The sequence below is a fragment of the Ptychodera flava genome, assembly GCF_041260155.1.
Source record: "Ptychodera flava strain L36383 chromosome 23 unlocalized genomic scaffold, AS_Pfla_20210202 Scaffold_24__1_contigs__length_23054250_pilon, whole genome shotgun sequence".
In the NCBI taxonomy this organism is placed as follows: domain Eukaryota; kingdom Metazoa; phylum Hemichordata; class Enteropneusta; family Ptychoderidae; genus Ptychodera; species Ptychodera flava.
This window is the reverse complement of record NW_027248278.1, coordinates 15,850,538-15,876,426: the sequence shown is the minus strand read 5'-3', so window position 1 is coordinate 15,876,426 and position 25,889 is coordinate 15,850,538. Positions and strand designations below refer to the sequence as shown.

The 25,889-nt window shown below is 35.8% G+C and overlaps 1 long non-coding RNA gene across 1 annotated transcript in view; it reads right to left on the bottom strand.

Moving 5' to 3' along the window:
* LOC139124946 (uncharacterized) overlaps positions 1–19,116 on the bottom strand; it is a 477,972-nt gene extending 458,856 nt beyond the window's left edge. The window contains exon 1 of the long non-coding RNA XR_011550101.1: positions 19,039–19,116. This is a non-coding gene — a long non-coding RNA (uncharacterized lncRNA). The remainder of the gene's footprint in view (positions 1–19,038) is intronic.
* Positions 19,117–25,889: the final 6,773 nt, after the last annotated feature.

Sequence of the window (25,889 nt, the reverse complement as noted above, 5' to 3'; positions counted from 1 at the left end):
TTTGGTAGCTCCAAATTGTAAATTTTCGTGAATTAGAGATAATAAGCTTTCAAATGACGTATGGTGTGGCTGTGTGTTGTTGCTGTATGTGTTAAAATTTTTTAAATATTGTTATTCAATAGGGGAAAATATTGTTTTCCATATAAACATGAAAATATTCCAGTATAATATAATCAATTTCAATATCTCTTTGAATATCCATTTTGTATTCTACATGGAAAGACCTTTCATTTGATATATCACTCGATAGTTTAAACGTATCGTCAGAGAAGTTAACAATAAATTTCAAATATTATATCGCATTTATGCAATTGGGTACCCTTGTTAATTATGCAAATTAGGAGGTTATGGCCCTACTTGGCAGCTCCACATCGTCAATTTTCTTAAAGTTGAGATAATAAGCTTTCAAATGACGTATGATATGGCCGTATGTAAGGTGGGTACATTAAACTCCTAAAATAAGGCCCTTTTTGTGGATTCGCCGCTCGCCTAGAAGGCCTTGTAAAGCTGCAGCGGGCCCCCTGCCGTACCGCGCCTAAGGCATCCATATGTTCGCAGTATTGCTATGAAGGGTCATGGGTTCTACGTCTCGCTCGTGATCTTAACTGTGGACTGCCTGAAATTGGCTCAGTTAACTTGACTCTCTGGAACTATTGACTGTTAACCTGGACGTTCTTTAGGTGATATTGCCCACTTCACTTCATCAACTACGGTTTCAAGTAGGTCTGCTTGGCACGGCGTAGCCCTGCGTACAGGTCTGTATGTTGCCGGTGTTATACGGCCTCCACCACACGGAGGCCGTATGACGCCGGGAGCATACAGACCTGTACGCAGGGCTAGGCCTAGGGCCCAGCCAAACAGAGCTAGGTTTCAAGATGTCAAAGTTATCACTGAAATGCTCAATTAATGTTTCGTCAAACATTGTAGTATGTGGTGATCGGATTCCCAGCTGTTGGGGATTCATCGATCGAAGGAAACCTGAACCATGAGTTTTTTGATTAGAATAAATTAATTGTAATTTTGCGCGTTTTATTTTTTTTCCTGTGGCGAGTGCTCGTTGTTTTTTCTTTTTTTTTCCTTTTTGTTTTGCTGTGGCGAGTGCTCATTTGTTTTATCTTTCCACAGGCCCACGCGTTTTTCTGTATTTGCTGTGTTGATGGCATTTTAATTTTTGTAATTTTTTTATTTTGGTAGATGAGTGTCCACTTTTGTCTAGAGCCATCACTGCCGATTTTTTTCTCTGATTTTCTATCTTTACTGTCAAAGCGGCTGGTGGTTCATATTATATGTTTGATTATCTATAATACGTTTTTTTATGAGACGTACTGCTTTTTAATTTTCTTAAGTACATAAATAATTTTATGTATGCATGGCTTTTTTTTGTCTGATTCTTTTATAATGATTTTCTGTATGTGGTTCACATTTTAATTTTTTGTAATATTTTTTTCCGAGTGGTAGTAGTGTTTTTTAGTGATTTTCTTGTGATTTTTGTGTACGTACCACTGTATAACATATTTTACTTTTTTGTTTTGTAAAATCAGCACTCATTGCACCTTTTACGCGAACTATTATACGTGTATGTATGTCGATAAGTATGGATGTATGACTTTTTCAAATCGTTGAAAATTGTTTATTTCCTATTTACGCTTTAAAGAATATTCTCAAGTTAAAATGAAGTATTAAATGACATTTCTGTCTTTCGATTTTTAATTATACTTTTCTTATTTATTTCCTTCCTAATGACACCGAATTTTTATTTCAATAGAGAAAGACAGTATATTTTTGCACTGAATCGGTAAATATTTTTGAAACGTTTGGCGCGCCGTACTACGTCCCATAATTGTTCCGTTTTCATCAACGAAGCGCTAGCAGTGGCCGCGATAAAGGAATGGTGAGCGGTTGTTTGTGAATCGAGGTAAACTAGGGGGACGTTCATTTCTTCGTGACGGGCGATGACGAGTGTTTAACTGAAAATCATCTTCTTTTTTTCATTTGCTTACATCACGGCTCAACAGTACTGGTGTTTCTTATACATGCGTATGTTAACGATTTAATACAGAAAGAAACGTAACATGCGATAACACATTGTACCTAAGAAAACATCAACAATTTGTTGTATCCTTCATCAGTCCTAGATTACCAGTGGGTTTTGTTCAACATGCAGGCTTTATAGTTCACGCAAGATTTTAGGGCCTGCTATATGATCAACAAATCTCGAGACAGTGTCCTAAAAGTCACGATTTTTCGTGAAATAAATGCTTTTTATTCCTGCATAATTTTGGTACATGTAAACCTTACCCGTTCAAAAAAAGATAAGCAAGATTTCATTAACATGTTAGTTAATATATGACGCCAGTTTCACTTTCACTGACGATGAATTTAATGTTTCCGACTAAGCGACACAAACACCGGCAAGGTAAGAGCGGAATAGAGAAAAAGGGAAGCATGTAACAAGTTTTATACATTGTTAATCATAAATCAAGATATTTCACTGCTTTGGTAAGATGTTAGAGTAGGTTGCTCAGCCACAATGTTGAACATTGTCAAGCAATGTGCAGCGTTTCGAAAGCTTGTAGCTTATTGGATGACGTCCCAGTTTGTAGCATATTTGTCGGCTGAATATCATTTAAATTAGTACATAATTTTAAATCTTCGCTTATGACTTCAGCTGCTTAGACAATTACATTCTACAACTTAACTTTAAGCTTCAAAGTCACTGCAAATTGTCCTAAAATGTTAAACAGGTCTCATACAAAGATGTTTACAGGACGTATAAGCTTACGTCGATGTTGTCCCTTGTGTACGTATAGAGCTTGAACAGCAGTCGAAAACACCGATGCATGGACGGTAATACGATAATGAAAGTTAGTCATTCTTGTTGCATTGATCTCTCATTTTATTGTCGGCGTTTTCCCTAACAATATTCTAAGGCTGTCTAAGTTTGACCCGCTACAAGCATCATCGTCAAATGTAACAACTTACTGGAGGCCTAATATTCTTTAGAGGCCGATATTTGACGTGGAACAAGGAGTGCATGGCAGTTGTGCTAATAATAATAATTTGCCGATCACATTCACGATTCTGCATTCAAATAAGCCAGAAAAGAATAGCAAGATTGTGAATCAATGAATATTTACAAAGTCTCTTTGTAGAAATAGTGCAGACATAGCAATATCTACACTGTAAAAATAGCGGACGCTAGACGCGTCTTTACGCGTTCAAAATGTACGTGTCGGTGTTCAAATTTGAACGGCTAGTGTTCATATTGTTAACACTAGTGTTCATATTATTAACAATGATGTTCTAAACCTGAACACGTAGTATTAACAACCATCTCCTTCAAGTGTTCAAAAACTGAGCATCACAGAAATTTTACAATACTGTGAAACAATTAACAATCTTTTGTTTATTTTACTTTACAATGGCTATATTAAATTTACTATTGCCTCGCTGTCCGGCAAACGTACACGGACTTTGGTGTAACGAATTTCCCACTAAGTGAAAAATATTTCCGGTCTACAATTGCTGAAAGCATGTTTTTTCTAAAAAAGAAAGTATACAAAATAATTTTACACGTTTATTACGTGTTGAAATTTTGAAAATTTGAAAAGAAAATCAGAAAATCACCATGAACGTTTTAATTTTAACATCGGCGTGCAAGAGGCGTTCTATGCCTACACACTTGGTGTTCAAGTTTGGTGCTTTTTCCTATCCCATGATGCATCAAAACGGAAGTTGCGACATTTTTCTTCTAAGCGCACCCTGAAGCAGTGAAGTCGTGATCGTGCGGGAGCAAGACCAGAAAGGGTAAGTTTTCTCTCCAAAATAGTAAAAGGTATTAGATTTTGAAGCAACTGTATTAATATCCTTCGAAATTAATCGTATTGAACTTTGAAATAGCTTAACTACGTGAAGAAACCTTTTTTTTCAGTGGCTAGTATACCAACAACAAGCTTTGAATACGCGGTGGTACTTTTGGCCATGGCATATCGATCAATCTCACTCGGGTCAAGGGTCATCGCAACACAACTGTAGCGATAACCCTTGACCTGAGTGCGATCGATACGCCTTGCATAGTACCGCTGATTAATCACAGCTGACACATGTCTTTTAGTAGAAACAATCGCATGTAAAAAATCAATTGAACATTTTAGAGTATACACTATATTGTTTCAGCATATGAGAGTTTGACTTTTTTATTTTAATCAGTTGATGACAAGAAGCCAATATTTTGTAACAGTATTGAAAAGAGGCACTGTATATATGAAAGTCTCCCCTTTTCCTTAACCTAATCAGCCACTTGTCTTTCATTTAAAGTCTCATCTCGCCATATTACCTATTGTTGCATTATTTTCAGGATGTAAAACGTTGAATTTAACTGAAAAATCGAAGAGTTGTTACAGAAGCTGGTGGTACAGATAATGAAGAAGATGAGTGTACAGGTAGCTGTCTGGAAACAAGCTTGATAACCTCAGTTCATCTCTAATGTAGATTTAAACTTCCAAGGGTCAGTAACTGAATTTTGATAAGTTTCTGTATTTTTTTCTGAATTAATCTAAGCTTTGGTAGCATGCTATGATCAACTAAATGTTGCCGGAGAATAAGCTTTCACAGACCTGTAGTCTCCTTTATCAGATGCAAGGGTGGAATGAAAAATTAAAGCAGAAAGCGACGGAAAATTCAGAGTAAAAATGTCCACTCTGAATTACTGAATTTTCTGAAATTTTCACTCTGAATTTTCTGTCACTTTCTGCTTCAATTTTTCATTCCCCCTTGCATCTGATGATGCCCCTAAAAAATTTGGTTGATCATAGCATGCTACCAAACCTCAGAGAATTTTGTACTGTAGCTCAACAGTCTCTTGTTCTTAGCAACTGGTTTATAGCTTTGCTGTTCGCTAAATAGGTGGATGTGTAGCATTGTCCTCAAATTTGTACATCCCAAGGTTTTTCTTCAAAACAGCCTGTACGAATCCTTTAATATTTGGATTACAGGTCCCTAGGGATTACCCTAATCACATATGTTCAAATTATGATGAACGATGCAAATTTATATTTTTGAGGCTAGTTTTGCTATTTTTGGCAAAAATCTTCTTCTCTTTTACTGACGTCTTCAATATTTGGTAAACATGTCCCTAAGAATGACCCCAGTCAAATTTGTGCTAGTTGTGATGAAATATTCAAATTTTTATATTTCATGGCAATTTTCGTCATTTTTGGTCAAAAATAATTTAAAAAATCTTCTTCAAAACTGCTAATTGAACTGCTTTGATATTTAGAACATAGATCTTTACTGATAGCCTTTTTCAAATTGTTCAAATTATGCATCAATTTAGAACTTTGTATTTTTAAGACATTAAAACATTTCAGACATTTTTAAGATATGAGGGATTACCAGAATGTGATATATTCACATTATGATGAAATCTACATTTTTTTTATTTTAAGGGTGATTTTTACCACTTTTGGTAAAAACATTTGTATAAAAATTAATAGCAATGTACACCAGAATTTGAAAGGTCTTTACGAATATGTTTTTAATTTCTGAGAAGTGGATTTTTGAAATGTCACCGATTTATTTCATTGTTTATTTAAAGATATTACAAACAAACAAATCTTTTTGTTCATGAAGGACTTTGTTGGACAAGGAAATAGGTTTTTCCCTGCCAAGGACCAACTTTCCCCACTTTCTGCATGTTGTGCCGTACTGTGACACTTTGACAACTTGACATGTTGTGTTTACTTTAATGTGGACAACTATATACCATGTGCACTAGAGAAGCCTTGACTAACTTTTTTTCTTCAAAATTTACAATTGTCTATACAATAGGAAATGTCTTTAAGAAACCATCTTAAAACAATGAAGTATGCATTCCATACATATACGTGTTTTCAACACAATAAGTAAGCCAAATTTTGAGCTTTTTCAGATGATTTTTTGTACATTTTAAACAAGTATGAACCTTAAAACGTAATCCACAATATTTAAGTAAAACCTGTTTTGTCATTACTTTGTTCATATTTTTTATGTTTTTGATAGAAGGGTTTAACACCGTTGGTTTTTTCCCCTGACAAACTTTACATAGAAATTGGCAATGTTTACTCGCCTATTTTACAGTAAACTATTGTATTTTACTCTAGAAATGCTTTGTGTATTTTTAGAATAAAATAATTTTACTGAATATCAGTGGTCTGTAATGTTAATTCAAGGCTTGAACACCCCCCTGAACGCCCAAAATTAACGGTGTTCAACAAGCGCGCATCATGTGTTCTAGCCTTTAACACACTTATCGTTGAACGGCGTCCATGCGTTCAAAAAGTGTTACAGCCCTTTGAACGCGTAAATGCGTTCAATTGTTTGAACACATTTCATGTGTGCCAGTGTTCAGATATGGAACACCATAGTGTTCAATATAATGTCTGATGAACACGTAGCGTTCAAAATCTGCACACGTGTGTTCAAAAATTGAACGTTGGTTGAACACGTAGTGTTAACTTTCTGAACGTCTAGACGCGTTCAAAAAGTGTTACAAAAAGGCGTTTAATTGGTGTTCTATCCTTTAACACTTAACTTTACAGTGTATATATATCATAGTATTGCAGAATCTGCTATAACTAGCATTTATAAGTTAGGCCAAAGTAATTAAATTCTTTGTTTGTGTCCCCACCCACTTAGGTTTTTTAGGTTTTCATGAAAAACAGACATAGTGTATATATCATAGTATTGCAGAATCCGCTATAACTAGCATTTACAAGTTAGGCCAATGTAATTAAATTCTTTATTTTGTGTCCCCACCTGCTTAGGTTTTTTAGGTTTTCATGAAAAACAGACATAGTGTATATATCATAGTATTGCAGAATCTGCTATACTAGCATTTACAAGTTAGGCCAAAGCAATTAAATTCTTTGTTTTGTGTCCCCACCCGCTTAGTTTTTTTTAGGTTTTCATGAAAAACAGACATAGTGTATTTGAATAGGAAATTTTAGTACATCATCGCTTAGCTTTTCTGAACTATTTTTTTTATACAATTTTATATTTGCTGCAATCAAATTACATTGTGTTTATGGTCTTGTTAGACGCGTACCTTTTCTCATTTAGAGTGGACGCAAACAAAACAATTTCATTACTTTGGCCTTATCAATAATTGTAATCGTAAAGGGCACTTTTCCCGATTGCCAGAATTGTGCCGATCCACAAATAGTTTTTAAATGATACCCCTCTCAATCTTAATATTGACAATTGGGGCATATTTGTTGATGGCCTAAAAATTGTGTATCAGGCAATACGGTACTGAAATTGAATGGAAAATGCAAGAGGATGTTTAGGTGTCTGCATGGGTTTCAAATTATTCTATGTCTCTTAAAACACCACGAAGCAAAATTGCATAATTGTTGGTCCTCGTCCGAAAGTCACTCATTTAACTCGACTGCAATATAACTCAATATTACGTAAATATCTTCACTGTTCTACCCATATTTTTTGGCATTGAAATTGATAATGCTCTGACATTTCCTGCTCATATAGACAATTTGTGTAAGAAATTGTCAATACAGATTGAAATTCTCAGGAAATCAGACCCTTTACACCATCATGTATTCTTTTTAGTGTATAATGCAACTTTTCTTTATGTGTCACTTGATTACTGTTGTACTATTATAGGTACGACCTCGACGACAAATCTTCAACTGTGGTTTATGTTATGCTAGTACCCACAACCTGTTGTGAACATGAGCGAGTGGACAATGCCATACCCATCCGATGGTGGCCCCTGCCATATCACGTTATACGGTAATTAAAACGCCAAGCCTGGCGCTTTTTCCCATGATTCAAAATACTTCGAATCAATGAAGCCCTAAAATGCAACTTCCCCACTATTGTTATCCATGGTTTGAAAAACTCAGTTGCAATTAGCGAAACTGACTTTTCCAGAATAAGTGACACAAAAGTTAGCACATATTCATAAAGGAGCTTTAGTGAACTTCTCCCTTTAAATTGGTTAAAACACCTTAGTGTGCAATTTCAACAAACATATGATAGCGAACATAACAAAATTGCCCAGCTGATTAAATCAGTCACCTTTTTTGAATTTGCTCTGCTGGCAATTCTGCACATATTTTGATAGAAATTGAGACAGCACACCCTATCGATCATAGTATAATTTCTCTTGTAATAACAGGAGATATCCGAAATTATGTCAACTTCACATTTCAAGTTGCTGGTGAGTAAAATGTGCTACAGATACTCAGGCTTTCAATTTTTTACGATTATACTGTATTGGACTTCCACTCAAAGAGTTTATTTTAAAGCTTGTTGTATATAATTTCACAGGCAAACTTTTGGTTGGAAGTTTTTTGAAGGAAATAAAAGTTTAGTGTGTCCGATAAAGGATAACAAACATTTAAATGTTAAGAGCTAGATATAGATTTCACTTAACTAGAATACCAGGTTGCAAAGCGGGCCAACTTGGCAGTACTATCATCAATGGTTTGAAAACGTGAACTTCAATGTATCTAGCCATTTAAAGGTTTTTTTTTGTGCAGTATTGACGTTGGTGTTGGAGGGAGAAGGGGCAGCCTTGCAACACTATGCATAAATTTGTTTTCGAACAAGGAAGGCACGTAGCCAGTTTTCAAAGCTTTTGTACAGTTGTAAGTCATGAAAGATGTTGCTTGCGTAGGCATCAGGCATGGACCAGTTTGTCCAGTAGCATTATAGAAATTTGTAGGCAGTGTACAGCGTCTTTGAAGCTTGAAACTTATTGGTTGGCTAAAATTCATATCATATCCAAACACCAGCAATCTACATAATAGCCTTAGTTGCAGGCTGTAATGTGTGATTACATGGATGACGCTGACTTGACCAGAAAATATAACTCAAAACATGCAGACATGTAACCCTGTGATTTCACCTGGAAATTTTCGAGGCTTACGAGGAGAAATTAAAAGGCAAAAAGTAGATATAGTTATGATGGAGTTTAATGTTACAGGTCCTTGAGTTAACTTTGACATTAGCCATATCAAGGGCAGAGAAATTTTATTGCAGACTGTCTCTCTCGTATTCAGAGTTTATTGCTATTCATTTTAAATATCATATGTGCAAAAATAAAGATGATTTCTATGAAACATTTTCTTTTTTTTTGAAGAGCGGTATGTTTGAAGAGGTGTGTGTTATGAAGGGCATTCTCCCAAACGTGACCTGAGTTTAATTGGTCTGGAATGTTCTGAAGCAATTAGCATATCAATAGAAGTCAGATATTGTTCTGTGATATCTTCTAGATATAATCAGTGTGTCTGTTTACACTAAATTCTCTAGAGACTAAGAGTTTTGTGCTGTCCCAGCTGATAAGTAATATTTGCCAAGCTTTTTATATTTAACACCCTTGATTAAGTTATTAGTTGTAATGCATGAATTTTAAATAATATTGCTGACGTCACCGCCTTTTTTCGCAATTAGACTACCATTGATGGCCCTGTGGTGAACAGTCATAGAAACTTCGAAATGACATAAAACAATATCAAAATCAATCTATTGTAAAAAACTTCATAGACAGTGTTGTTGCGTGAGGACCCCCAGGTCCCCTTTTACTATCTAGGACAACTTTGCCCAAAAGAAGCTAAGCTCGACGTCTAAATCCGAAGCTTAATTATGCGCACAGTCGCGATTGAAGCATGACTCTCGTAGAAATTATTCTCAGAAGACGGGATTTCCCTTTGTAGCATTTCCAAGTCACGAGACAGCTTCTGACATGTATTATTCGATGCATATGCATGTATATAAAATAACTATTGCATGAATCCTGTTAGGGATTCTTCGTGTCAATACCTGCACTATGCTTTAATGTAAACATGAAAACAAGTAAAACATTCGTGAAGTTCCATCACGGAGAGAAATGTTGATAAATTGCAATTTATTCACCATGCAGTTGGCGGGTTGCAAGTTTAAAGTACAGTAGATAATACCTGCTCTATTAACGTAACAGAAGCTTCTTCAAATCAAATTAAATATTAACATATCATCTGTCGTGATATTCACGATATCAATATATAATACTGTACAAGGCCTATATGTATATACACTTCCCTGTAAAATTAGTGCGCTGTAGTGAGTGTCGCCAACCCAGATTTAGATGTGTCCGACACTTATCACTACCAAATAGAAACGAGACATCAAGCCCCTGTTGTTGCTGAGGTATTTTGATTTTGCACAATGAATATAAGATTGCGGTTAAGATTGAACGTTCTGCGGCTACGATAAAAAAATACATTTGTTAAATATTTTGGATGACTTAACATAACATTAGACCTTATTACTTCATTGCTCCTCAGAAACTAAAGCAAATTTAGGATTCATTTCTAGCGGCTAATAGTATACCCCATGCCAAATTTTTAAATATCTTCAAGCTATTTTTCTGACCGTCAATAATCTGTATCCTCCTTCAATGTATCTTAGGAACTACAGGGATAGGAACTAAAACCGTGGCCACTTTAGTGTTGATCAAGGCTTCTTGATACAGACAAAAATTCTGCTTGTGCAAAGGCAAAACTATCTCTGTCTGGGGTTGTAAATGACAGTTTAGGATTGGCATCCTGTGTTTAATATTTAGATACAATGTAATAAACATTATCATGCACTAGTCCATGTACAAGTCTTGTTTATTTCTATTTCCCAAGATACGCTGTCTGCATGCAACATGCAATTTTACTTGGTGCTATAGTAGTGAGCTCATAAACATGTGTTGCCTCAATAAACTAATTATCGAGAAGAGACTGGCTGCCATTTGTTAGCTCTCACTGGCAGGGTCTGTTTTTTTCTTTATATGAGCAGAATTTCTGTCTACATCAAGTAGCCTTGATCAACACTTAAGTGGCCACGGTTTAACACTCTTCCACCTTAAACCGATATGCAAGTGTTTGGGCCATGTGAAGCTGCTTCACTGTAAAGGTCCTGTAGCTGTAACTCGTGGAATTTGTTGACCTGAAAAAAGGCTTTCTATTTTCGCTGGGTTTCTTTTAATTCTACAAAATTAGAGGATACAGTATTTTACAACTGAAAATTTGACAAGTAAATTTATATTTTAACCATCATTTTGATTTCCCGCCATTTTTATAAAACTGGTACTGCTACAAAGAAAACAAAGCACATGATGTACCGGTGCAAAACATCCAGCACTATGCATTATATCTGACTATACTGTTGTTCTTGTGAAGATTCCAATGCATATATTGCATACAGTACAGTGGTTTTTGCTTTATTTGCATGAGGGCGCCGTTTTTTTGTTTTGACAAACATTTATTATTTATCCTGCCCAAAATTGCACATGCTCTCCCATTGGACAGTTTTAATACTTATATAAACACCCCTCAATGAGTACATTCACACGAACTTGTTTTAGTTTGAAATTAAAATCACAAAAATATTGCTAAAAGATACAACTATTGTGCCTTTAATTATCATGCAAGTTGTTATCTCTAGAGCTGTACCTTCCTGTACGTAATCTTACTGCGAAACATCAAAATATTGGACAATTTTGAAAAAAAAACCTTTTCAGTATTTTTATTACTTACAGGCTTTGTAGCCGAATACATAGAAAGAAACGTTTCATTGTTTGTCTTGTCCTTTCAAACGAACGCTTAGCAAAGACTTATCCCATGATCCTGTCATTTGGCCCATATATCGACCTTTCAGGTCGAGCAAGGGAATAAATCAATGACAAAGCCGATAAACAAAACTGATACATTTGCTGACATGATGTGAGAGTCGAATTGATAATTAAGTAAGCTAGTAAGACAGTGTGCCGTTTTGAATTCAAATCATAAAGTCGAAAGAAAGTAATGGAAAAAAATATTAGAAGTAAAATATGTTGTTGTAAATAATGCGACACGTTTAAAAACAATCGATAGAAATTGATTCAGGCACATGTATAATGCATAGATCATGATAGACTCCGAAAATATTCTGTTGACGAAGTTATGTACTTAACTTTTCTGGGATATCCGGTTGGCTTTTCAAACGTGTGAGTAGGTGTGGAAGTTTGAATTAACGTTGGTGACAGTGGAATGAAACTAAACTTTTCAGATTTTTTATCTGTTCTGTTATACTAACAAAATCAACAGTCACGTTGCTGACTAAAACATTTAACGTTCTCTATTAGGCTGATTATAATTAGAAATCAGCTTTCTAAACCTTTAATATGAAAACCGATATCTCAAATTCATGTAAAAATACGTAACTTGTCTATAATTTTTGTGACCTCATGAACTTTAAACGTGCTAACATTAATCGATTCTGGTCGTGCAAACAACGTGAGTGGCAATCCGCTCGATAACTATAAACTTGAAAACAGAGTCTCGATTCGCTGTTACATATTGTCGAATCTTCCAAGAAACAGTTCGAAATTTCACAAGCGTATGATTTGAAAATACGCTCTTCCTTACATAGAATTTCCTGCATGATGTTAAATTTGCCGGGATATAATAAAAGTTACAGATGTTTCCGATATTAGGAAATATAAACTTACAAAAATATTACAAAAGTAAAAAACAATGGATATCATCGTTTTCCGCTTTCGACAATAGAGCGACGCAGTTTAAACGAAGTAACGTTCATTTCGTAGGAAACCAAGCACGTTAACATCAGTTAAAATTGTGGTATTATTGGGTAACTAATCTCTTGAGCTCTTCTTCTAACTTATCAGTTTCTTTATCAAATTTGTCGATATATTTCTTTGCATCTTCAAAGTGTAAAAGCAAATCACTTGTTTCTGGGTTATGTACAGCTTTAACGTCTTGCTTCAGCAGTTTTAAAAGTTTTTGTAAATCTTTTATCAGCGTCCTCCAGTTTACAATGGTGTCCTTCATGTGATTTTGCCAATTCTGGGTAAGTTTTGTTTCCATTTCTCTTTGCTTGGTATTTGCCATTTTCAAGTCTGTCAACAAGGCGAATAATACCATGGAATAATTTTAACATTAGCTTCATAAATTTACAGGTCTTCTGTCGGCCCTTCAATTAATATAAATTACATATTGTGTTTGCCAACTACAGTAAGGTCAAACACATGTATCGTTGTTTTTTCTGGAAATTGTTTTTGGTTAGACAGAACATAACTATGGTGTAAATTGTAATCCTCACCCGTTAACAGAGTACAACAATTGGCAAACAAAAAAAATTCCCTGTATTATTTTGGAATACCCCGAAAGTTAAATATTCAGTAAAGGAATAGCCCGAGAAATTTCAATATTTCCTTTCAAGGTGCTGAAGTATTGTGATCATATTACGGACCCTTTACTAATATCATGATGGAATAAAAAAAAAAAGATTCTTACCCTCTGTGGCATTTATGACACCAGGCAACTGTTTACCGGCAACAGCCATTTTGCCCTTGTTTACCATAGCGTTTGTAAAGATGCAACTTTTTCCGTAAGAGTTTTATAAACTCCTAATCCAAAGTATCTGATCACAGTTTCTGTGGAAAGCTCTTCTACGTCACTTTGACGTTCGCGGAGGTCGTCTCTTATCTCCTCACCGTCTATCGAGCCCATCACTTGGTTGGCATTTGTTTTTAAACATTCCAATGCTTCTATTAGTCTGTCATCCGCTGCCTTTGCGTTTCCCTGACAGACAGTCCAAGCTTCCTCCAGTTTTCTTTCCACTCCGTTTTTCAGGAAATTCTCCCTTTTCTCTGAATAGCGAAAATCAACATTGAGGTCTTTGGCAATCGAGAGAAATATTAATAACAAAATAACTAAGAAAAAAATAAAGAAATAAATAACTAAGCTAACAAACAAATAAATAAACAACTAAATAAATAAATAAATAAATAAATAAATAAATAAATAAGTAAATAAAGAAATAACACTTTCAGATCTTAGAATCAAATGCGGGGCGAATCTTCAATCAGGGCTTGGAAAACCAATAATATCTTTTACATAATATGATAAAAATAGCAAGAATTTAATAAAAAGACCTACGATTAAAGCAGCCCTAAAAAAAAATATGTAATTTTCTGCTGAACACAGACTTTGATTGCCAGGGCTCTTGTGGGAGTGTTCTCCAGTATGATGTCTTCTATGACATGTCTGTTTTTCGAACATGTTTCTATCTTTGTTTGTATTGTTTGATTTAGCTGTATAAAAATGTTATGACATTATTGAATTTTGGAGTAAGCGTTTTTAGCTCACGTGTTCACACAAGTGGGCTAATGTTATAGCGATGCCTGTCTGTCCATGTGTGTGTGTGTGTGTGTAGGTGTGTGTGTATGTGTGTGTCTGTCTGTCTGTTTACACGATAACTCAAAAACGTCTGAACAGATTCAAGTCAGATTTAGTAGACAGGTACCATATGCTACTTGCAAGAACTGATTAGATTTTGTTTAGTTTGGATTGCGAATTAATGACGTTATGGCATATCATTTTATTAATATAATGGTTTCCCTATGGAGACAGTATAAAACAGTGTCGACATATATCAAGAAATACTGCACAAAATTTTATGAAATTTTCACAGACGACAATCGACCTTTGATAGTCACACTAGTTAAAATGCAAATTAACCGCTAATTAACTTCACACTACCAAATGCTTCACTACACAGTCATATAGTACCTGTCTACCAAATCTGACACTCACATACACCACAAGAGACACACAGACATCGTTACGACATTAGCTCGCGTGTTTGAACACGTTTGCTAAAAAGGGTTGAGAAATTCCGCCAACACAGAAAACTCAAGAACTATTTCAAACGAGCCATAATTCCTTTGAAGTATATTATTTAAAATGGAACAAGCTATAAAAACGGTTGCCTATACACACTTCAGTCACTTTACGTAGTTGTGACACTATAGAGTAATATTGAATGGACATCGACCTTTAATAGTCACAGACGGTGAATAACAATGAAGATAACTACTTATCACAGTGAACTGAATTACTGGGGACACGGCCAAAACCACACACCATCGGACAACAAAAAAATTCATTATACAGTGAACTGTATTTTAAGGTACACTGCCAGTATGCTACTCCTTAGTAATGCTTCATGGTACAATATCGACGGTACGGAAGCCAGTAAAATTGTTATGTGTTATGTGTAATGAATGAAATTACTTGATACCCACCTACTTCACGGAGTTTCTCCTTAAGTCTTTTGTAAGGAGCTGCTTTCATGACACCTTTGAGATTATCAATATTTATGTTCTCTTCGTCGAACAATTCTTTAGCAAAGTCGATCCCTTCATCTTCGAACGAACTTTTGTACCTTGTCAACTTATTTTCCTCCAGAAAAGTATCAATGTCCATAGCCATGAATTCATACTCCTTCTTGAAACACCAGAGCGAGTCTACAGCCCTTCTCCGGAAAATTCTGTTGTCAAAGTATAAAGTATTTGTTGATTAAGAATGCAACATTCTTTGCAAATATGATGTAATTGAAAAAGAAGGCATGTCAAGACGCTTAACTCGTGGCAAATCCACATTCTATAATATGTACTCTAGGTATACTTTTGTTTAGGAAAACTTAAATAATGAAAGGTTCTGAAGTTTTTAATAGAGTAAGGTTATTAAAGGTTATTTGCACTCTAACGGTTGCAAAGTTTTCTTTTATCATAATATCAACAATATTGTCTCCAACAGGGCATTAGGAAAGGCAAATAGCTTTATCCGACTGATGCCTGTTTAATGCGTTGTATAGAAAAGTGAAAGAATAATCAATCATTTACTGAGATCATTAATTTTTTGCTACCTGCCAATGTACAATTCTGTCCTCTAAGGATATAACAAATATCACATTATCATTCAGGGCGATAGAGAAATTCACAACCCCCCCTTCAATCTTATACCTATACACTTTATATACCAAGGAATAATAGCTTTGGCTAAAGGTCAGAGGTTCCGCTTTCATTGTTTTAAAACAGTAGACGGCAATCATATATCTCAACTGTTGCACAGTTTATCCAATGAAATTCACTTGTCCAAAAATTTTACAAAACATTTCAAGATTTTCAGGATAGTCGAACTTCACCTCAGTTCCACTATTTCATCAAGGATACTTGTCAACACCAGCCGAGATTGGAACTTAACATCCCAAATTTTCCTCGTTTGTGAATATTCACTCTCGGCAAATGTTGCCATGAAGAATCCGATAGATGTGACGATTCTTCTAAATTTTTCGAATATCTGGTCGGGGTCGGAGGATCTCGCCGCAGTTTCGACTGGGGTCACATATGGTACTAAATCTGTTTCCGTAGATGCCATCTTGAGATATGTTTCGTTTCAGTTGGAGGCACGCGACAACTGGACTGCTCAGTGATTCTTATGTAAAGTGAGAAACTAAATTGTGTACCGAACTAATGTATACCTAGGGTAGTCAGGGGGCGGCGAGACTGTAGTGGTAGAATAGGTTATCTGACCAGGTCTCTACCTGCCGGTCGGACAAATGTACATAAGCGATACCCGTGTGTATGCGATACCCCCTGTCATGCAATACCCCCTGTGGTGTTCTCCGAAATCATGTGGAATCCTAGGAAATACCCGTCACTAAAAATAGTCAACTGGCTGAGGTACAACGTTATCGTGTTTGTGCATGCAAAATATGGCGACCTCGGAAGCGTTTTGGAGGCTGTCAGCAGTGCACAAGGTGGAAAACAAAAAGAAGGTCGACCGTTCACGACACTCTAGTTCAGACGTTTTAACATTCGTGAGTTCAGCGGGTGTAACTGGAACACTCGATATGACCCAGGGAAAGCCATTTTCGACAAACAACAGAACTTGATTAAGGTCACCGTTACGTGTACCATTTGCTAAAATCGATGCCAGTGCCATTGTAGCTTGCACAAGTTTACAAAATCACGGAAGTTATTGTCTATGTTTACAAAGACACAAATTACAGAAAACGTACTTTTTTTGCGAGAATATAGTAAGTATTGTACTCATATTTCGATATCATAATGATATCAGTATGGTTCAAGTCTATTAACCCATGGGCGTCATAGCAATAAAGTCATACTAAATATATGATTGTGTATATCAAATGTGACGCCCTCATTGATCAAAACGGTTCAGAATAAATACTTCGTTGATGTCTTCTATGACCCAGTAAGCAATATAAAGCGTGACGCGACAACGGTGATCTGCATTCACGATCGACGCACGACCTACTTCTTCTGTGGCACATGTTCTCAACATTTCTCCTCATAAATGTCCCGGATTCTTTCCACCTACCATTTATCCCCCGGCTGTTTACCGTCGGACACTCACCACTCGGACACTTACCACACAAGACCTTTACCGCCAGGACAATTACCCCTATCTTCAAAATTAATTTAAAGACGTCTGGTTCATTGTATTTATTTTCATACTGTTTCAATTTTGTTTTTACATAGCACAGACACCATCTATGTTTCAAACCGCGTTACGGAGTGTATTTTATATGTTGGTGATGAAGGAATTAGCAAATATTTTATGAAACATCTAACGCACATTCTACCCGTAAAAAAGAAGTTTAAGATATGTATAACTTTCAATGCAACCCGGTTTTGACTAAAAAAGGACCAAATTGAAAAAGGGAGAAATATTATTAGTTTTCTGGTGTAAGTGTCAAGGTATGGTTGAGGGTAAGCCAATAAATTGTCTGGTGGTGATTGTACAGAGGGGTAACTGTCCTGGAACCGAATATTTGACTATGGAGTATATCAAGTTTCAAAGACAGCATCGTGATGAAGTCGTTACACTGTTAGCAGATATGTTCATAAAAGAGAAACCAACAACCATTTGCTTAAAGTACCTCTAGCTACCATGACGTACTACTGTAGATACGTTTTTGACCAAGCCCTAAATGATGACATCTCAGTGGCTGCCATAGAGACAAAACAAAACAGAGTTGCTGGTGCGATTGGAAATTTTCTTGTCCAAAGTGTAAATGAGGATTATGCGATATTGTTAACACAGCTACGACTGGCATCAGTGTATAGTATGATAGATTCGCTGAAGGCAAGGTTCTACGGACTCGAATATGTCAAATCGATTTTAGCAAAATGGAAATATGTTAATGGAGGTACATATGGTCGCTGTGAAAGACAATTGCCAGAGGTGTGGCATTGCCAAACTAATATTGCATGAAAGCGTGGCTAGGGGAATGGCGGAAGGTGCCAAAATTGCTTATTCTGAGTTGAGAGGCACCGTCTATCGCCACATCATGCTTACAACGCCAGAATTTGTTAAAGTCTGCAAGATGATTGCATACACTTACTTTCAATATGATATAGAGAAATGTCCTTTTTCCGAAATGCCTGTTGCACACATGGGCGCCATCATCGTAAAAAAGAGGCTGAACCCTTGTTTACAGTAAATATTTTGAGATTCTCTACATTGAATCACTCTTTATGGTTATGGGAGTGGGGATTTGGTCTAGCGGTTACGTATATTGCTTCTCCGCTAGGTGACTGATACCGTAGTTTGTGGGTTCAAACCCTTTTGAAAACACCGAATTGAACTTACAGATTCGTTAATTGACCTATCAATGTTTTCGTTGACATGATGTTACAGACAGCTAACCACGATGCAGTAACCCCCAAAAAGATAGTGCCATATAAATAGTGATGTGCCAGCTATAGCCTATCACGACAAACTGCCTGTCTTTCAGTCAGACATCTCGTTTACTGCAACCCTCCATTTCCCATCCAATTATGTCGACCGGGATTTATAAACAACCTTTTGTGTAAAAATAAACAAGGAGCCAACTTAATATATAGCCTCTCTAGAAAATATGAGCCCTCTCTTTTGTCAGAAAATGCAACATTATTTTCAAGCCATAAAGAGTGAGGCAATACATGTATCTTCTGATTGTCTGCTGATGAACTAAACTGCAATATCTCCCCTTAAATTAAAGGCTATATTACGTGTATCTAAAGTTCAATTAAAGAGGTTATTTATTGTCCTCCACTACATAAAATAGTTTATAAATTAAATCAAAGTGATTTTGGACACAATAAGATAGACTGCCTGTACTTATCTACCCGTCTATATAAAAACACATAGTAGCTACCTGAGGGTGTTTCCAGAGTGGACTATCGTCGGGTAATGGTTCAGTCTGAAACACATCAAGTATGGCGGCAGATAACCAACCATTGCTGAGAAAAGGTATATCTTTCAAAATGGTTCAGTGAAAGTGAGTACAACATTCATGATCGCTTTTTATAACGATACATGTCAGATGATGACAATTATTCATGTCAATCAAGTGAACTAATGTACACATATTCAAGGTTACAGAAAGTCTACAGTGCCGATACATTGATCTTGTTTAATATAGTGCAAAGGCAAAAAGGTTGGGGAAATACGTTTGTGACGTGCTAGCTGGTTATTTTTGCTGAACTGTCACTTGAGTTATTATGTTATTATGTTAATTTGGTAACTTAAAGACACAAACTTACCTCAAGGCATGGAGAATGCTCCCTTCAGTAATAATATTTCCTCTTCCAACATTAATAAAAATGGATTTCTGAGAAGTAAAGAGGGAACAACTATAAACTGTACAATGAAGGAATTTCATCCGGAAACATAATATTGGGATGATGACGATGATGATGATGATGATGATGATGATGATGATGATGATGATGATGATGATGATGATACATAATATTGAGATGATCATGACAATGATGATGATGATGATGATGATGATGATGATGATGATGATGATTTATAGTATTAGGATGGTAAACGTGTTGATGATGATGATGATGGTGATGATGATGATGATGATGATGATGATGATGATGATGATGATGATCAGCGGATGCCAACAGCAGAGTTCCATTATGTATTCAGCATCGGAATGAGTCGCTTTATTAACACAGCTCATTTTGTAAAAATAGGAACTTTAAATGTAAGATCACCAATGTGTAGTTTTAAACTTACTCTAGATAGACAAGCTTGCAACCCATTCCCGTGCAACAGGCCGACAGTCACTTTTGTACCAGGCAAAGTATTACAGATGTAGTCACAATTTTCAAGAAGTTCTTGGAATTTATCCATCTTTCTATAGTGGTCAACATGCCCACTGCTCTTCTCTGCTGGTAAATCCTGTCTAACAAGTCCCCATACAGTCATACCAAACATTTTACACGCTCTGGCAACTAAAAATTTAGAAATGGATTTTCAGATTTGACCAGCTGATAAAACCTTAACGATCAATTTGAGAAAAGCTTATGATCAGGCGCACTAGAAAAAGATTCACTATAGTAAGCAGATATTTCTAAGTCAAGTCATTTCCTGTGATCTAAGCAACTTGACAAATACGTCTTGGGGATAGGAAATCAACAGGATGAACTTGTCTTTGGTAAACGCTTCCAATTTTTGGATGATGTCATGTTACAGCAATTTTGGTTCATATATCGACATGTAATCAAATGATTGATGGTTACGATAACCTCCACAATCCAGCGTACAATCACTATTATACAATATTTGAAATGCACTTGTCTTTCAGAGAAGTTGAACTGTCAGTAGTCGAACACACAAGTAGCTTCATGTCTCACATTTTGGGCGACTGGATTTGCAATGCACTGGTCTTTTAGAGAAGTTGAACTGTCAGTAGTCGAACACACAAGTAGCTTCATGTCTCACATTTTGGGCGACTGGATTTGCTCAACTCAACCTGCCAATCAGACATCATACCAGAGGATATGAAAGTTGTATTTTTGCACGAAAGTAAAAACGTAACGTTTTAGAATGATCTAGCCGTATATACCATAAATAAAGCACAATGACAACAGTCTCTAGACGCTGACGTAGTTTTTATGCTGTTTAAAAAGGTGTACAACATTAGTTGTACAAATAGACATATCAGGACCGTAGATCTGTGGGATATCTTAATAAAGGAGAAAGCTTTACCCAAACTATGACATGAAACATAGAGTCTTGTACTGAAACATGAGTTGCTGCGAATTCTGACAAACTTAAAAAAATCTCTCTACAATGGCTACGATGTCTAAAGGACAAATGAGAACAATTGAATCAGGCGACATCGACTTTTCACGAGTGGCTGAATGGCTGTTGAGATGTATTTTTATTTATGCGTTAATGACCTATGATTGGTTGTAACAATAACTCGGCGCTGTGCAAGCTCCATTAACTTAACGCCAGATGATGGACCGTTGAGTTTGGCATCACTCCATACTGCGTTCTCACACTCTGGGGTACGCAAGCACCGACAAGTACAGCGGGTACTGTCACTCCGAGACTCCTGGACAGCACAGAATCTTTCAGTAATTACACTTTTTTGATGGACGGGGAAAAAAGATAAACGGTAAGCCACCCTATATATAAGCTTATCTCCCAACCTCCAAAGGTCAGTGATCTCCTGCTGTCTGTTACCCATATTAGTCGGGTCGGAAGATAGGGCTTCCATGCACCCATGGATATATTTTAACTTACATTTTGTAATCCCTAGGGTCTATAGTTAATGAATTTTGATGTTCCCAAAATCAAATATTGTCCCATGGGGTTCATTTGGCGCCATCTTGGCCGCCATCTTGAATTTCGACAATGGGTTAGGGGTCACATATTTACCGCTCGACGGAAACATAAACAATACAATACTACAAAACTTATATTTTTAGAAAGCACAGATTATGGCCTTTTTATTGATGTATAACTTAATGGGGATAAATTAACATTCGAACGTCGATAACACTTTATATCGGCTATTTACCACAAATCGTAAAGCTTAAAGACAAAGCTTAAGCCTTACAGTTTGAGTAAATTTTAAGTGAGTTTTTAAAACAAAATTATAACATACGGGGTAGGGGAAATGTTTCCCTCTTTGCCTCGATTCATGACTTATGAAACCATACCAATTTATTTTGGTTAAAAGATTGGAAAAGGGCCTTTCTATACATGTTTAGCTTTATCGGGAAAAATCGACAATATAAAAGTTACAAAACTTAAACCTTTTGAGTTCGTGTCAATTTTAGGTGATAATTTTAAACAATATGCACAAAAAAGTTAGTCCGTTGGCCAGGTATCGAAATTATCCCGTCTGAGGCATTTACCCACTATGATTTTCTGTTAGTTAGAATTCTCAGCTGTCATAATCTGCGTATTTGCCATTTAACTAATGCTGGGTAAGAGTGTAACGACTTGTTTTGTAGGGGGCTGTCACGCCCTCACTAGTAAAATAAGAATGGGTTAGGGGTAACATATTTACTGCTAGTCGGAACACAAAACAACAAGTACCCCATAAACAATACATTTTTAGAAAGCGCAGATTATGCCCTTACCATTGTTATATAACTTAATGGGGATAATTCAGTATTCAAACATCGATTAGATTTTATATCGGCCATTAAATGTAAATTGTAAAATTTGCTTAATTTCAAACCCAATAATTAAACAATTTTAGAAATTAACGCTCTTTGCAATGGCTGATAATAATTCAAACACCACAAGGTCCAAAATGAATCAATCTCCTACAAGACACAAATAAATTCATACTGAGTATGAGACTCCGATAGATATTACGACGAAAATACTCAGAAAGATAAATTCAAACATACGTCCACACGGACTCAACAAACAACACAGGAAGCACAAGACACAAAATTACCCAGGAGCTACGGTTATCAACAGTGAGCAATTTGTTCCTCAACACAAGGTAAACCGTACGTCTATTACAGAGAGATATGAGACATATTACATATCAAGAAAACATGCTCATCCAGCTTAAATCCCAAGATATAAACTTTAAACATTGTTTAAAATCTTTATTGCATTAAGTTCTTTAAAACAATACACAAATACCTTGTAAAATTGTTTGGAGGAACATGAACTTAAAGGGACAAAGTTGCGGTTTGATATGAGATACTAGCTACTTATATTGTTTGGCATGTTCAAACTGAACGAATGGGTGACCATGCATATATTCGACCCCGGTTTTAAACACCTTACATGAAACCATCTTGAGAAAAAATTAATGGTCATGACCATTTATCGCTGCGTTTGGTAGGAGAGGACACATTACCTATACCCCTTTCCATTAAATGTATATTATAGAGAGGTATACGGCATACCACATATAAGGAAAACAATTGACGCACCCAATAAATCTTAAGATACACACTTTTAATGGTTTTTCCTTATTTATTGCATTAAGTTCTTTAAAATAATGTATAAATACCTTGTAAAATTGTTTGGAGGAACAGGAACTTAATTATTGGGTTTGAAATTAAGCAAATTTTACAATTTACATTTAATGGCCGATATAAAATCTAATCGATGTTTGAATATTGATTTATCCCCATTAAGTTATACACCAATGGTAAGGGCATTATCTGGGCTTTCTAAAAATGTATTGTTTATGGTACTTTGTTGTTTTTGTTTCCGACTAGCAGTAAATATGTTACCCCTAACCCATTCCTATTTCACAAGTGACGGCGTGACAGCCCCCACAAAACATGTCGTTACACTCTTACCCAGCATCAGTTAAATGGCAAATAAGCAGATTATGACAGCTGAGAATTCTAATTAACAGAAAATCATAGTGGGTAAATGCCTTAGACGGGATAATTTCGATACCTGGCCTACGGACTAACTTTTTTGTGCAAATTGTTTAAAAAAATCACCTCAAAATTGACACAGACTCAAAAGGTTTAAGTTTTGTAACTTTCAAATAGTCGATTTTTCCCGATAAATCTAAACATGTATAGAAAGGCCCTTTTCCAATCTTTTAACCAAAATAAAATTTGTATGGTCATGAATCGAGGCAGAGAGGAAAACATAACCCCTACCCCTTATGTTATAAATTTGTTTAAAAACTCACTTATAATTGACACAAACTGAAACGCTTAAGCTTTGTAACTTTAAGATATGCTACTTTTTCCCATAAAACTATACATGTTTAGAAAGTCTGTTTTTATAGCTTTCTATCAGTATAACATTTATATGGTTTCATAATTTATGGATCGAGGCAGAAAGAGAAATATTAACCCTACCCCTAAAGTATAATTTTGTTTTTAAAAAATCACTTAAAATCAATACAAACTGAAAGGTTTAAGCTTTGTAACTTTGAAATATGCGACTTTTCCCCATAAAACTATATATGTTTAGAAAGGCCTGATTCAGCACTTTCAAAAATGTAACATTTTTATGGTTTCATCATTCATGATTCGAAACAGAAAGGGAAACATTACCCCTACCCCTTATATTACACACGGATATGTGGCATACCACGTATTAAGAAAACAAGCTCATGCACCCACTAAATCTCAAGACACATACTTTTAATGTTGTTTTTCTTGTTTATTGCACTAAGTTCTTCCAAAAATATAAAAACCTCATGAAAAATTGTTTGGAGGAACGGGAACTTAATTATTGGGTTTGAAATTTAGCAAATTGTACGATTTACGGTCATTGGCCGATATAAAGTCTAATCGACGTTCGAATATTAATTTATCCCCATTAAGTTATATATCAATAAAAGGCCGCAATCTGAGATTTTCAAAAAATGTAACGTTTATAGTATTTTATTGTTTCTGTTTCCGTCGAGCGGTAAATATGTGACCCCTACCCCATTGTTGAAATCCAAGATGGCGGCCAAGATAGCGCCAAATGAACCCCATGGGACAATATTTGATTTTGGGAACATCAAAATTCATTAACTATAGACCCTAAGGATTACAAAAATGTAGGTTAAAAATATATCCATGGGGTGCATGGGAACCCTACCTTCCGACTAGACTATACGGCCTCGTAAATATAAATCAAATCTGTCGCTGTGGCTTATTTTAGCCGCTGCATGGTCTGCAACTGCTATTAGCCGAACAATTGTGCAAAATATCAAACCAGATTAACTATTTAAATCCCGTAAATTTCGTTTAACTGAACCTCCTCAATATTACATGATATAATGCAAAGTCTTTATTAGCTGAAGGGTGCATATAAACGATACTATAGTATACACCCAGGGCCCTGCTTGGAGACTTGGAGATTTCGGGTATCATATCTGCTTCACAGAACTCGAGCGCTTGTTTGAAATATCGTGGTCATTTGTGATTTTTGTTCACTGTGTAAGTGGTTTAAAAAAATCATATTACACGCCATACATCATAAGTTTAGGATCACGTAAAGCCCTGGTAAAACCTATGACAGCCGTTGTAGGTACATGGATGAGGGCTTGGGTAGCTTGAAATGCACACTGTGATTTAAACAAATGATCTTTCACAGTTTTGTCCGGGATGTTTTTACTATGCGTATTGAATAGTTTTAATATATTATTCGAATCAGTACCATTCTCTTAACATTTGAAATGAAAAGTCATTTTTTTTAAGACTGATCAAACAAAACAATGCAAAAGAATAGTTCAATACATAGATTATATCCTTGAAGTCACTTCTGATCAAGGGCAAGCAGTAGAGTAGATCTAAAACGCACATCAGTAGGAAGCATGTAATTTACCTTTGCGTTTATGCCAATTCTAAAACATGGCGTGCATTCTTATGAAAATGACAAGACATCTGTTTTGGAAAATATTTAATTACCTTCATTTCAAGGAAAATGGACGTCTTGACGTTATATATATTTATGACATAACCATCAAAATGTTTCGTTAGTAAAGATACTCATTTAATACTCATTCAATAGTCCTACCTCTTTTGGCACCAGTGACAGGTCGACACGGAATTTAAGGCTTCGATCGCCGCTGAGTCCTACATCAGCTGGATGGCGGTTGTGTACAGTAAACCAGGTATGCATAGCTGTCCTCTTATTTTAACAAGTCCAAGTGTCATATATGTCTACTCTTTCTCGCATAAACCTGTTCAGCAATGTCTTTATCTTGAAAAATGTCTAACGTTTGTTTTGTTTAAATCGATATTCCTGATAATTTCCAATGAA